Source organism: Eschrichtius robustus, chromosome 10 (genome assembly GCF_028021215.1).
Source record: "Eschrichtius robustus isolate mEscRob2 chromosome 10, mEscRob2.pri, whole genome shotgun sequence".
Lineage (NCBI taxonomy): Eukaryota > Metazoa > Chordata > Mammalia > Artiodactyla > Eschrichtiidae > Eschrichtius > Eschrichtius robustus.
In genome coordinates, this window is record NC_090833.1 from 105301476 (window position 1) to 105313789 (window position 12314).

The 12314-nt window shown below is 37.7% G+C and overlaps 1 protein-coding gene and 1 pseudogene across 2 annotated transcripts in view; one reads left to right on the top strand and one right to left on the bottom strand.

The window, feature by feature from the left end:
* Window positions 1-12314, top strand: part of ADAM28 (ADAM metallopeptidase domain 28) — a 207318-nt gene that overhangs the window by 63581 nt on the left and 131423 nt on the right. The window lies entirely within an intron of this gene.
* LOC137770539 (ribosomal protein uL24-like pseudogene) lies at window positions 5401-5806 on the bottom strand (annotated as a pseudogene).

Sequence of the window (12314 nt, forward strand, 5' to 3'; positions counted from 1 at the left end):
GCTTACTAAATTGGGAATGATCATAGACTGACGGGATGGCTTCCAAGATTGGATAAATGTGTGCTCAAATTTAATATGCATAGAAGTAAGGGGGGGGGGTGTTGTCATTAGATAGATTGTTGAGAAACTGTGGAGAAGATGGAGAGGAGGGGGTGGGGCATAGGAGCTTACATAAACTTTTTCTCTACTTGTAATTTTTTTTCTTTATCTTTACCTGATACTGTAGTGCCAGGACTTGGGTTTCATGTAAGAGTTTCCGATAAAGAATCAATTGCTTAACATGACACCATGATGGTAGCCCTAAATATCACTGTACAATTTCCTAAGGGAATGATGGGTTGTTTTTTTTCCCCACCTGCCTAAGCTGGATCTCTGTCTGCTTTTCTACCCAGTGAATGGGATAGTCATAAGCCTGTACTTATCCAACCCTACTCCATTTGACTGAAATGGACAAAGGGGAAGACATTGACAAGACTCCCTCTTGCCGCCTGTATGGGTCAGTCCTCTGCTGAACCTTACGGTTGTACTGAGAGGATGGAAGGAGGATGTGGATGAAAATCAATAACAAATTAAAAGAAGAAATGTTTTCTGATCTCGGGGGCTTTCAAATTACAATGATGGGGCAGACATAGAACAGATATTCCCTTTCCAAAACTGAGAAATGGCAAGGAAGCGGGGGGGGGGGGGGGGGTCATGGGTCCTCAACAAGTCTGAAAACTAGCAGAGCAAATTCCATTAGATTTTAAGGCTTGAGACTAACCCTCTTTGGTTGAACGCTTTGTCTTCTGGGCCCCTTGGTGGCAGCCCTGGGTGATGATCTGCTTCCTCTGCTTCTGGGAAGCAACCCCGCCCCTTGGAACTCATGATGTGGCCCTACATTTTGGAACTGAGAAGGCTCCCTTGACCTTTAGCCTCAAAGTCCTAATGTCAATGACAGATCCACTGGCCTCTGAACTTCCCTTGAGGTCATTCTTCCCTTTTCTCAAAGAATAACTGATATTCACAGCCAGATAATTCTATTTGCCTGTTTCCTGCCTGTAGAATCCCAGATGTCTGACAGCCTTCCTTTATTTCATCTCATCTCTATCTCCTTCAGTCCAAGCTGCATGTGTTTCTGCTGAAATGGTGGATTGGACTCACAAATCACATGCCTAGTCTCTTTAGCAAACGGTTGTCCAGCTACACCCCTGATGTTCTCTCTAGAACATGCTTCCTAATTTTCTGCAACGTGGATTGGCTGACAATTTCCACATCTTCACATTCTGGTTAAAAATTCCTTCTTTGGTTTATTACTTTACCCACTTACAATTTCTTCTTGCAGCCCAACAGAACACAATTCAGATAAGTTCTCTTCCTCTTTATGATAAGGATGACCTTTCCTCCAGTTACCCATAAAATGCTCTTCATTTCTGTCTGAGATACCCCCAGAAGCACTTTTAACATTCATATTTCTACAATAGTCTCTTCAAGGTAACCTAGACTTTTTCTATCAAACTCCTCAAACCCTTCTAGCCTCTACCGATTACCAAATTCCAAAGTCACTTCCACATTTTAAGGTATTTGTTACAGCAGCACTCCACTTACTGTTACTAACGTCTATATTAGTTTCTGGTGCTGCTATAACAAAGTACTACAAACTGGGTGGATTAAACAACATAAATTTATTTCACAGTTTTGGGGGTTAGAAGTCCAAAAATCAAAATGTTGGCAATGTTGATTCTTTCTGAGAGCCGTTCACTCCATCTCTATATCCCCCAACTCTTAATTATTTCATCATTAACTCCAAGTCTAAAACCTTATCATCTAAATCAATCAAATCAATTAATGAATGAGACTTGGCATATGATTCTGGTCTGTGCTTCTCTCCTAGTTTCTGGTCATTTCAGGCATTCCTCAGCGAGTAGATGGCATTCTCTCTACATCTTTACTTTGTCTTCCTTTTATGCGTGTCTATCTCTGTGTCCAATTCTCCCCTTTCTAAGAACACCCATAGTATTGGTTTACACCATAATGACCTCATTTTAGCTTGATTACCTCTGTAAGGACCCTATTTTCAAATAAAGCCACTTTCTGTAGTACTAGCAGTTAGGACTTCAAGATAGCTTTTTTGGAGGAAACAATTCAACCCATAAAATTATCTATATTATTTGCCTTCTCCTTGAATAACTTATTTTAATATTTCTTGAGGGTCTTATCTAATTGCGATGAATTACCTCAGCTCTTGTTTGTCTGAGAAAGTCTTTATTTTTCCTTCACTCTTGAAGGATAATAATTCTAGGTGATTGGTTTTTTCCTTCAACACATAAGATATTTCACCCCATTCTTTTCTTGCTTGCATGGTTTGTGACAAGATGTATGCTGTAATTCTTATTCTCCTACCTCCCAGCTGTCTTTGATTTTCTGCAGTTTGAATATATTAACCTAAGTATGGTTTTATTTGTTTTTGGTATTTAACTTGTTTTGTGATTTCTGACCTTCTCGAATCTATGTCTGTCATTAATTTTGGAAAGTTCAGGACCATTATTACTTTATATAGTTCTCATTTTATATTCTCATTTTCTTCTCCTGCTGGTATCCTTATTACACTAAAATAACAACTTTCCATTAATTAAATAAATATGTACTGAACACCACTATGTAACAAATACTATCTTAAGAACTAGAAATATACCTGTGTACAAAAGAGACAATAATATGGTAGATGAATTTTAAACTGTATAGAGATATGGTCAGAATGTTTCTAAATGATTTCACCTTTAATTAGAAACTGTATACTGTTGAACACTTTAGGTATAACTTATTTTGATCACATTATTGAGATATAATTTATATAACTTGCAATTCACCACTTTAAAGTATAAAATTCAATGGCTTTTGGTACATTCACAGAGTAATTCATCTACCGTCACAATCTGTTTTAGAATATTTTCATTGCTCCCAAATGAGAGCCCACATACCTTAAACATCACTCTTCAATCCTTCCATTCTACCCTCTAGGTGAAGACAACTAATAGTCTGATTTCTGTCTGTGTAGGTTTGCCTATTCTTGACATTTCATATAAATTGAGTCACAATATGTGGTCCTTTGTGACTCTTTCATGTGGCATAATGTTTTCAAGGTTTGTCTATGTTTTAGCAAGTAATCATACTTCATTTATTTTTTTTCTTAATAATATTCCATTGTATGGATATACCACATTTAATTTATCCATTCATCATTTGATAGACATTAGATTGTTTCTACCAATTAGCTCTTATGAATAATGCTGCTGTGATCATCCATGCGCAAGTTTCTATAAGGGCACATGTTTTCATTTATCTTTCATTTCATTTCATCTCTCTTGCTTGTACAACTGAGAGCAGAATTGCTGGGTCATATGATAACTCTATTTTAACCTTTTCTGGAATTGCCAGACTGTTTTCCAAAGCAGTTTCACCATATTACATTCACACCAGCAGAGCAAGAGGGTTCCAATTTCTTCACATCCTTGACAACCCATTATTATGTTATATTGTTATTTTTATTATAGTCATCTTAGTGGGTATGAAGTGTTATCTCATTTGCTGTGCACTTCCCTGATGGTTAGTGATGGTGAGAATATTTTCATGTGGTTTTTTGTCCATTTGTATATCTTCTTTGGAAACATAACAGCTCAGATCCTTTGACTATGTTTTAATTGGGTTATTTGTTGTTTTATCATTGAGCTGTAAAATGTTTAAAACGTATTTTAGATTTCATGAGTGCAGTTGAGCTGGGAGACAGAGCACAGCTGCCAGGTGTCAGAGTAGCCATGTAAAGCAACAAGGCAAAATTGAAGGAGTTAAGCCTTTAATCACTAACCAAGATGGTATAACAAGAGATTAAAATCAGAGAAAGTACAGACTCCCCTGTTCCATTTTTCCCCATGGAACAATGTACCATTCGAGGGTCATGTGGATCAGCCTGGTGCGGGGGTTGTCTCATGGTCAAGGAAGCCCCCAACAACAGCCTCTGGCAGTTTTATGGACCATGGATTTGGGAGGAGAAAGAGGGGTAAAGCTTGTGAAAGTGCTGGGTACTGAGTTGGGGTAGTTTAAAGTGTCTTCAAGGTGTTCTCCTCCTCCCCTACATAAGGAGGTCTTAGCAGAGGTGTTTGGGAAGATCTGCCCAAGGCTAGGAATGGAGCTAGGAATGCAAAAAAACAGCATGACCTTGACCAGCCAGAGACGCTTGAGTCCTTGACTACAACTCTCTTCAGAAACTGCAATGCGTAGCTATGCACCAAATTCGATGTGAGGAGGGAAAGCTTTCCCATATGAGGCCTGCCTGGTAAAGCCTTTGTAATTGCCTCTGCTCAGATATGAAAAATCACACACAGATTTTTACTCAAGAGTTGAACTTCTTATTAGATACAAGTTCTAGTACTAGATACCAGTACAAGTATACTAATTACAATATGTTTAGGGAAACTTTTCTCCTATTACCTACATTGTCTTTTCACCTTCTTGATGGTTTGGGAAGTTTATATTGATCTATCTTTAAGCTCACTGATTTTTTTCCTTAGCCGTGTTCAGTCTACGGATGAGCCCATCAAAGGCATTCTGCGTTTTTGTTACAGTGTTTTTGATTTCTAACATTTCCTCTTGATTCTTTCTTAGAGTCTCCATCTCTCTGCTTACATTACTCATTTGTTTTCACATCCTGTCCACTTTTTCCATTAGTGCCTTTAGCGTATTAATCATAGTTACTTTAAATTTCCAGTGTAATTCCAACATCTCTGCCATATCTGAGTTTAGTTCTGATACTTGCTTTGATCCTTCTGTCTTTTCTTGCCTTGTAGGCTGCCTTGTTATTTTTGTTGAAAGCCTGACATTACGTGTTGGAGAATAGGAAGTGAGCTAAATAGGCCTTTAGTATGAAGTTTGTGTTAATCTGGGTAGGAGTAGGTTGTGTTTAACGTTTACTATAGCTGTAGGTGCCAGAGTCTCCCAGTGAATTTAGTGTCCTTGTTTTTGTTTCCCCTGTTGACTTTGTACTTTCCTAAATATTACTCCCCAGAGGGAGTCTGTGTCTTGGAAAACTAGCAGCTGCAATCCACTGTTATTCTACTGGAGGCCTGTTGGTGTGGTGGTAATGTGGGGTGGGGGAGAAGAACCATTTTGTAATCATATGATTAAATCACCTTCTTTTAGTAGGTCTATGTCCCTGTGCTCCGACCTTCACAATTTTTTTTAGGAAACATTTTCAATTTTTATTCTCAGGATTATTAACCAAAATTGCAGAAGCTTATTTACAGAGCCACAGATCAATAACAGAACAGGAGGGAAATGAAACTTACAAGAGATAGCTTGAAAAATTCCAAAGGAATACACACTAGCTAAAAATCTACAGTTAAATTGTGGCTGCACAACTGGCTATAGTCAATCCTGTATTTAATCAGTAAGCTCTTCTTTATATCGTAGGCTTTCTCTTTTCCAACTTGTCACGATTTGGCTTTACATTCGAGAATTTTTTTTTTCTTCCAGTTTTAGCCTAGTGATAACCACCTTGCTCAGATGAACTTCCATGTGGACAATTGTACTGTTAGCCTTCTTGCACCCACTTGATGTAGATGATATGTTTCTTTCTGTGCACCTGCACTGCGTTGCCAATTTGCTGACCTATGTAGTGTTCCTGGGCCACCTGGAGCTCGTTGTCCTTGCAAAGGCGGATAGACCAGACGTTGTACTTCTGCTGCATCTCCTCTGAGAGCCAGGCAGACATGGGCCAGGGGGCACTGAAGTGGTGTTTGCTGCAGTCCTAGGTCACAAAGGGATTGAACTTCATGATGACTGTCTACCTGGCACCGGCTGGGCTCAGAAGTGTGCGCCTTCACATGTATGTGTTAGATCTCCTCACCTCCTTTGGTGAATCATGAAATCTAGAGGATGACGCAAGTGAGAGAAGTGCCCTTATTGCAGGTGTGACAGGCTCTGATGAAGTTTTATTTTTCCCTGGAGAATAGCCCTTTGTTATGGAGAAAACTTTAGGCATATTTCACAATTGTTACTCTTCCTCCTCTCCTGCCAGAGCCAGGAGGGGCTCTTTCTCAGAATTTCACCATGAGGACCTAGTGGGTTTCCTCGAGGTAAAGCCCAGGAAAGTGTGAGGCCCCATAAGGCTCCGACCACCAGGAGTTTCTCTCCCATAGGTTGGTCCAATTCAGTCTCCAGCAGTTTATCAAAATTACCATTGAAGTGTTCCTACCAGTTTATGATTCCAGTGGTTTCTGCTCTTCGGGTAAACAGATCTCAGCTGTGACTCTTTGGAGTCACCTGTCTAGATTTTGGGGTGGCAGTTTTCCCAACAACCTCAGTTCTCTGGTAGGTCCAAGAAGAGTTGTTGATTTTTAGTTCGTTTTACTTGGCTTAGTTTTTTTTTCTGGTTATAAAGATGAAAATGATGACTTCAAGCTCTTTACATGTCAGAGATGCTGGAAGACATATGTGGACTATTAGAATATTAACTCTTTATTCTCTGATTTCCAGAGTGGATGCATCGTCCTCTTTAAAAAAAAAAAAAAAATCCCTCTCAGTTCAGTTTTTTTTTGGTTGGAAATGACTGATTGTGGTATTTCATGTCACTGCAGGCAATAGGCAATGCACTTAAGAACTTGACTCTGAAGTCGAAAGATGAGAGTTTGAATTCTGGCTCTACTTCTTTTCCAAGTACGTTACTTTGAGAAAAATATTTCACATTGTTGTTCCTTAGTTTTTTCATCTGTAAAATGAGGTTCATAATAGTAACTTTCTCTCAAAAAGAGGATTAATTTTGTTAATACATACAGACATCTTAGAACAGTGTCCAGCACAAATTAAGGACTTAATAAATATTGACTATTAATAAATTTCTCAGAAGTTTATTTGTTCCTCTATTGGTGTGAGAGTACGGGTGTGTTTTTAAGACAGTGTTTTCACTGTCCCTGTAGAGTTTAGAGAACAGGCTCAGATTGGCATCAGAACTGATAGAAATCAGCAAGCAATGTCAAGCCATGAGCGTAGGCTATAGCAAAGGGTTTTCTAATTGAGACACGCCTTTGATTCTGACAACGAAGGGCAAAAGTCCAAGAGCTTTGTTTTATTTTGTTGAAATCATTGTGTTTTTGAAGAATTATCTTCACGGATAGTTTATGGATTCTGGAAAACTCCCTACAAAAACAAGACTCTTTGATCTACAACTGTTTGTTTTTTATCTCAAAAAAAACAAAAAACAAAAACAAAACAAAACCACCACCAACAAATAAACCCAATAAAAAATTTTAAAATAAAAAGTTTTGAGGAGGTTTGAAGGCCTGTCCTTCTCCCTAGAAAGCATCCCTCACTGTTATGATATACACAACTGCATTGCCATGACTGGGAATGTGACCCAGGTCCTTCAAGCGAAATGGAGATGTTCACGTAAAGGGGGATGACCATGTAGGAGGATGTTCTCTTCTGAGCTGACTGTTTGGTTCCACAGTGATTTTTTTATCCATGCCAAGACTGGCTAATAATGACATATTGAGGTAAAAAAGTTTGTCCTCAAGAATACCCAAACTATTTTGCTCTGTTCACCAGTTTCATCTTACCTTCAAGCCTATAAGCTTCCAGTATCATCAACAGCAAACATTAATAGGTGTCTGCAAGTTGTATGCAAATGTGTTGTAAATTATGAGAACTATCACATGGGGTTCTTGCTCTCCAAGGTTTCACAGTCTAGTCTTTTATGCTGCTCTTTGAAACTTCGACTTAGTTCTGCCTTCCTTGAATCTTACTCTTTATTTTCTCTTTAATTTTTCCACTAAATTACATACCCTTGGAGGGAAATATAAAACTCATTTAACCCCATTCATTTAACATTTTGTGGCAAAGATAATGCTCTCATGCTGTGTGCCCAACGTTTCAGCTTACCTTATATCTAAGGAATTCACTTTATTCACTAATTTTCAGAATTGATGTAGGTTATCCACTCTGTGGATATCATGGAGTTTTTGTCTATGGAATGTAGTCAGAATGATAGAAGCTATCTTCAGGTCTGGCTCTCAAATGATCCTACAAGGTCTTTCTTGCTTTCTCTCTCCCTGTGGAGCCAAAAATGAAGGACTCCAAAATAACAAAGGCACAATATGGAAGGGGACTGGTCCCTAAATTACTTCTTGTCAGAGTGCTACCCCAAGGGCCATTTAAGAGTCACCTGATAAAGAAAATCTTCATCCAACTTTGAGATCAGAGAATATAATTTATTATGTATTAATAATAACTGATTTATTAATACACAATAAATGAGGTTTTTTACAGGTGTTTGTTACAGCAGTTATCATTAAGTAATACCCAGGTAGAGAACTGAATCTCAGAGAGTTGAAGTAGTTTGTTCTAAATGACATATGGTTTTGTGCCAGGGCTGGAACTAAAAGTTTCTGATCTCTAATTTGATGTCATTTTCTCTTTATTCCTTTCACTGTCCAGTCTCAGCTAGTTATAAAAAAAGGAAAAAATATCAAAACATGAGAAATTAACATTGAGCTGTTTAATATATAATAATTCCACTCAATTACTTCCTCTCTGCACTTAAAAAACACAACTACTGAATTTCAAGACACTCATTCTTTGGGTACTTGCCATTGCTTCTCCTAACATAATTTCTAAAATTGTGAATTTCAAGAAGTCTAGCTAAAAGTTGGGGAGATGTATATGGATATTAGACAATTATTCAAAATTAAATCACAAGATAACTCTGTTTATGAAATAAGTCCATTTTCTGTCCCAGGGATGAAATTTCCCTTTGAATTGAAATGATAGTCACATGAGCTTGTTAATCTTTAATTCCATTTAATACTCCATCTATGCCAATGGGATGAGTTGGACAGTTAAATGGATCTGAGTAAATGAAATAATTTAGGGCCAAAGTAAACAGTTGAAATGCGTTGCAACAGAGCAAATGCAAATCTTAGTGGGTTTCTCACCATCAGCTGAGAAAATAATAAAATATTCATATCCCACAGAAGCATTTTAAAAAAGGTTGAAGACAGGGCAAGGTTTGTTACTTGTTTCCTCTATGCTGCAAATCTGAGATCAGTTGCAGTAAAAGTTGAAGATTACTTGAAGAAGTCTGGCCTGTTTCACACCGGGTACATAAAGTGTTCCCAACTCAAAGCTCTTTAGTTCAATGGCTCTGAAAGTAAGTGGTTATGGCTAAATCACAGAACATGACAACTTCTGAGGACCTGGCTGTCACCTCAAATGCTCCAGTGAGTAAATGAAGAATGCCAGCCAGCGATAGGAAGAGTATTTTCTTGCCCAATTCTCTTTTTTGGCATAGTGAAACATTTGCATAAAGTGACTCAATCAAAAGCAAACTGCATATCTGTTGTTATGAAATCTTACATTCTTCCACAGTGAAGGGGAAGAGGAAAAAAAAAGCATAGAAGAAGAGGGCATTTTTATTTTACAAGCAACAAGAGGTTAACTTTTTCTGTGAGTTTTTCCTTAGGAAATTGTTGGGAATCTGGTAGTGTTATGAACTATATTTCAGTTTTGATTGCTGGATTTTGCATTTTCCATTTTTGGAAACTTTCCATGTTCTGTTTCTTTCTTTCTTTCTTTCTTTTTTTTTTTTTTAACATTTGTAAAGTAATTCCATGAAATGACTTTTTAAAAATCTTTCCAGAGTTCTCTGCCAAAGATCTTTGAGTAACTTTTCCTACACTGTGTTACTATAGGTCTTTCTTCAGAACTGATGAGCTACTCAGATGCCCTAGGGCAGGGCTATATGGACAAATAAGAACAGCATGGCTTTTGAGACGTATTCATTCATATTATTTTGGCATTCATATAAAATGAATACACTGCACACCATACAGTTTCTATGTAGTAATTGTCTAACGAAAATATGTCTGTGTAGTATAAGGATAATTACTACAAAAATCTCATCATAGGGAGTATTCTAATGTGAACTTTAGAGAAGGTATTTTAGAATAGAGTCAAATATAGAGAGTATACATATATACTATCTTATGGTGTTAACTTAAACTTTGACATTATATGTAAGAAGCATTGACCTGAACAAGATAACCTATATGTTTTATACTCTATTAAAAGTGAAGAATTTCCTCATTCAATCCTCAGAGGATAGGAGAGATTGTGCTACATACACCCTTATTAATGCTGACAATCAGATTGACTTTGGACTTTGACCTAAAGCTCAAGGGCTCTGGACTATCAACTAAGGAAGCGACCTCATTGGAAAGACCAAAAACCCAAAGGAAAGCCACACCTGTTCTTCAAGGGGAAAACAGATGATAAATGACATGATGTACTTTCTCCCATAACTATTTTCTTTTTTCCGCTTGAGTAATTTTTCAGATATAGGCGGTCCCCATCTTGTAAGTTCACAAAGTTCATTTGTCAGGAGAACTGTTGGAACTGAGAACATAACATCCCATAAAATCAGTGTTATGCTGGTGGTTACTGAGGTTGATGTGGTTTGTTTTGGTTTTTTCTGGATAAATCCCTCCCTTTTCTGCTGTAGATAGTACCCCCTTCTCTACCTCTCACCCCATGGCCCTCAGAGAACACCTCCATACCCCTTGACAGCAACTTTCATCAAAGTTCAGTGATAGTCAAAGAAGAGGACACAATTTAACTTGGGGACAATCCTAGTAATCCTCCCTAGCCCTTAGTCATAATGACTTATCTAAGTGGTGGACATGTGGCTCCAGCTGAGCCGGGCTAATTGGATTCCTTTCCAGGAATATTTTTCAATGGAGCTGTAAAGAAAGAACTCTATTATCTCTGTTCGGAAGCTGTGAGGCTGTGAACCCACTGCTTCTAGAGTCAAAGTCTCCCACTGTGTGAAGACACCGGCTTATAATAAGAAAGAGGAAAACTAACAGGCAAGACCAGAGATGAAAAAGGAAGCGGGGGAGGCAGAGAAACCTGACAACATTGGATCCGGTTTTCATTACCTGAGGACCAGAACTGCCTTAGTTTCTGTTTTCTGAGGTTGGTTGTTCAACTCTTTGTTTGAGTATATAAGCCCCCAGTACTTTTCAAGCAAAGCAAACAAAACCTCTCTCATCCACATTTTTTTTCCTTAGGTCGTTTAAAATTGTGTTTCTGTCTCTTATAATCAGATGTCCTACCTAAAATGGTTGATTTCTGAGGCTAGGATTTAGAAATGTATTCTGTCTATAATGTAGGAAACTAGCCATTCCGATGAGTGTAAGGACCCTCTTCTTCCTTTTTCCTCTGATCTGCTTTCAACAAGGGTTCAGTGAGAGCACATAACCTAAAGAGAGAAAATTCAGGCCCAGGATTTTAAATTAAATATCTCCTCCCCTAGCTGTAATCACAAGTGATAACAATATAGTGAAAAGGGAACATATTGATATGAGAATTATTCCAGTTTTCTGGGACCCTCAGCCCAAGTAAAGAGTCCATGCAGACCTTTAATGTTGTGTAGGCTGACTGTTAAAAACAGTATTTATGAAGGAAGCAGGTACAATGCTGACAATAACTGAGATAGCCAGGGCTTTAATCATTTAAGAAGGGCTTTCATGGCATACTCACCCACTCATTTGTACTTTGTTTTGTTTTCCGAAACAGCTGAATCATCTCAACAATGGAAAAAAACTTTAAAAAAAGTACTGCTCAAAATAGCAGTTACATTATTGTGATGATTGTGATTATAATCAACATTTATTAGAGTAGTTCATTTCAGATGAGAATATTCTTCATTTTTAGAGAGGCGCGAATCCTCTGAGTCTCTGATAATACTTTGCCACACCCTAAAACAATTAATTCTTATGCACTTTTAAATTACAGATGTTTAATCTTATGTATGTGCTCTATCATCTCAATGACCACCTAAAAATACACACACACACACACGCACACACACCACTGCTTCTTGACATAGCCACACTCAAACCAAATACACCTGTATAACAGTGTCTTTGGTGAAAGGCAGGGGGTGATTAGAAAGAAGAGTACATCATTGAGCTATTAAGTAAAAATGTTTAAAACTATTATACACATAAAAAGGATCCAAAACAACAAAAAAAGATGATATAAAAATACTCAATAACAGAGTTAAATGAAATCAAATAGAACTTTTAGATATAAAAGTGACTTTTGGGGTTATTAGCAAGATCTTAGAATAGGATGTCCCAGCCCTTGTTCTCTCACAGAAACACTGATTTAACATCAATGGATGGATCAAAATAACTTTATGCAATTTCCAGAATCCAGTTAAGAGGCTGCAACGTCCCAGATGAGCACACATCCAAGAGTAAACTCATTGAAATGGATAAGAAGAG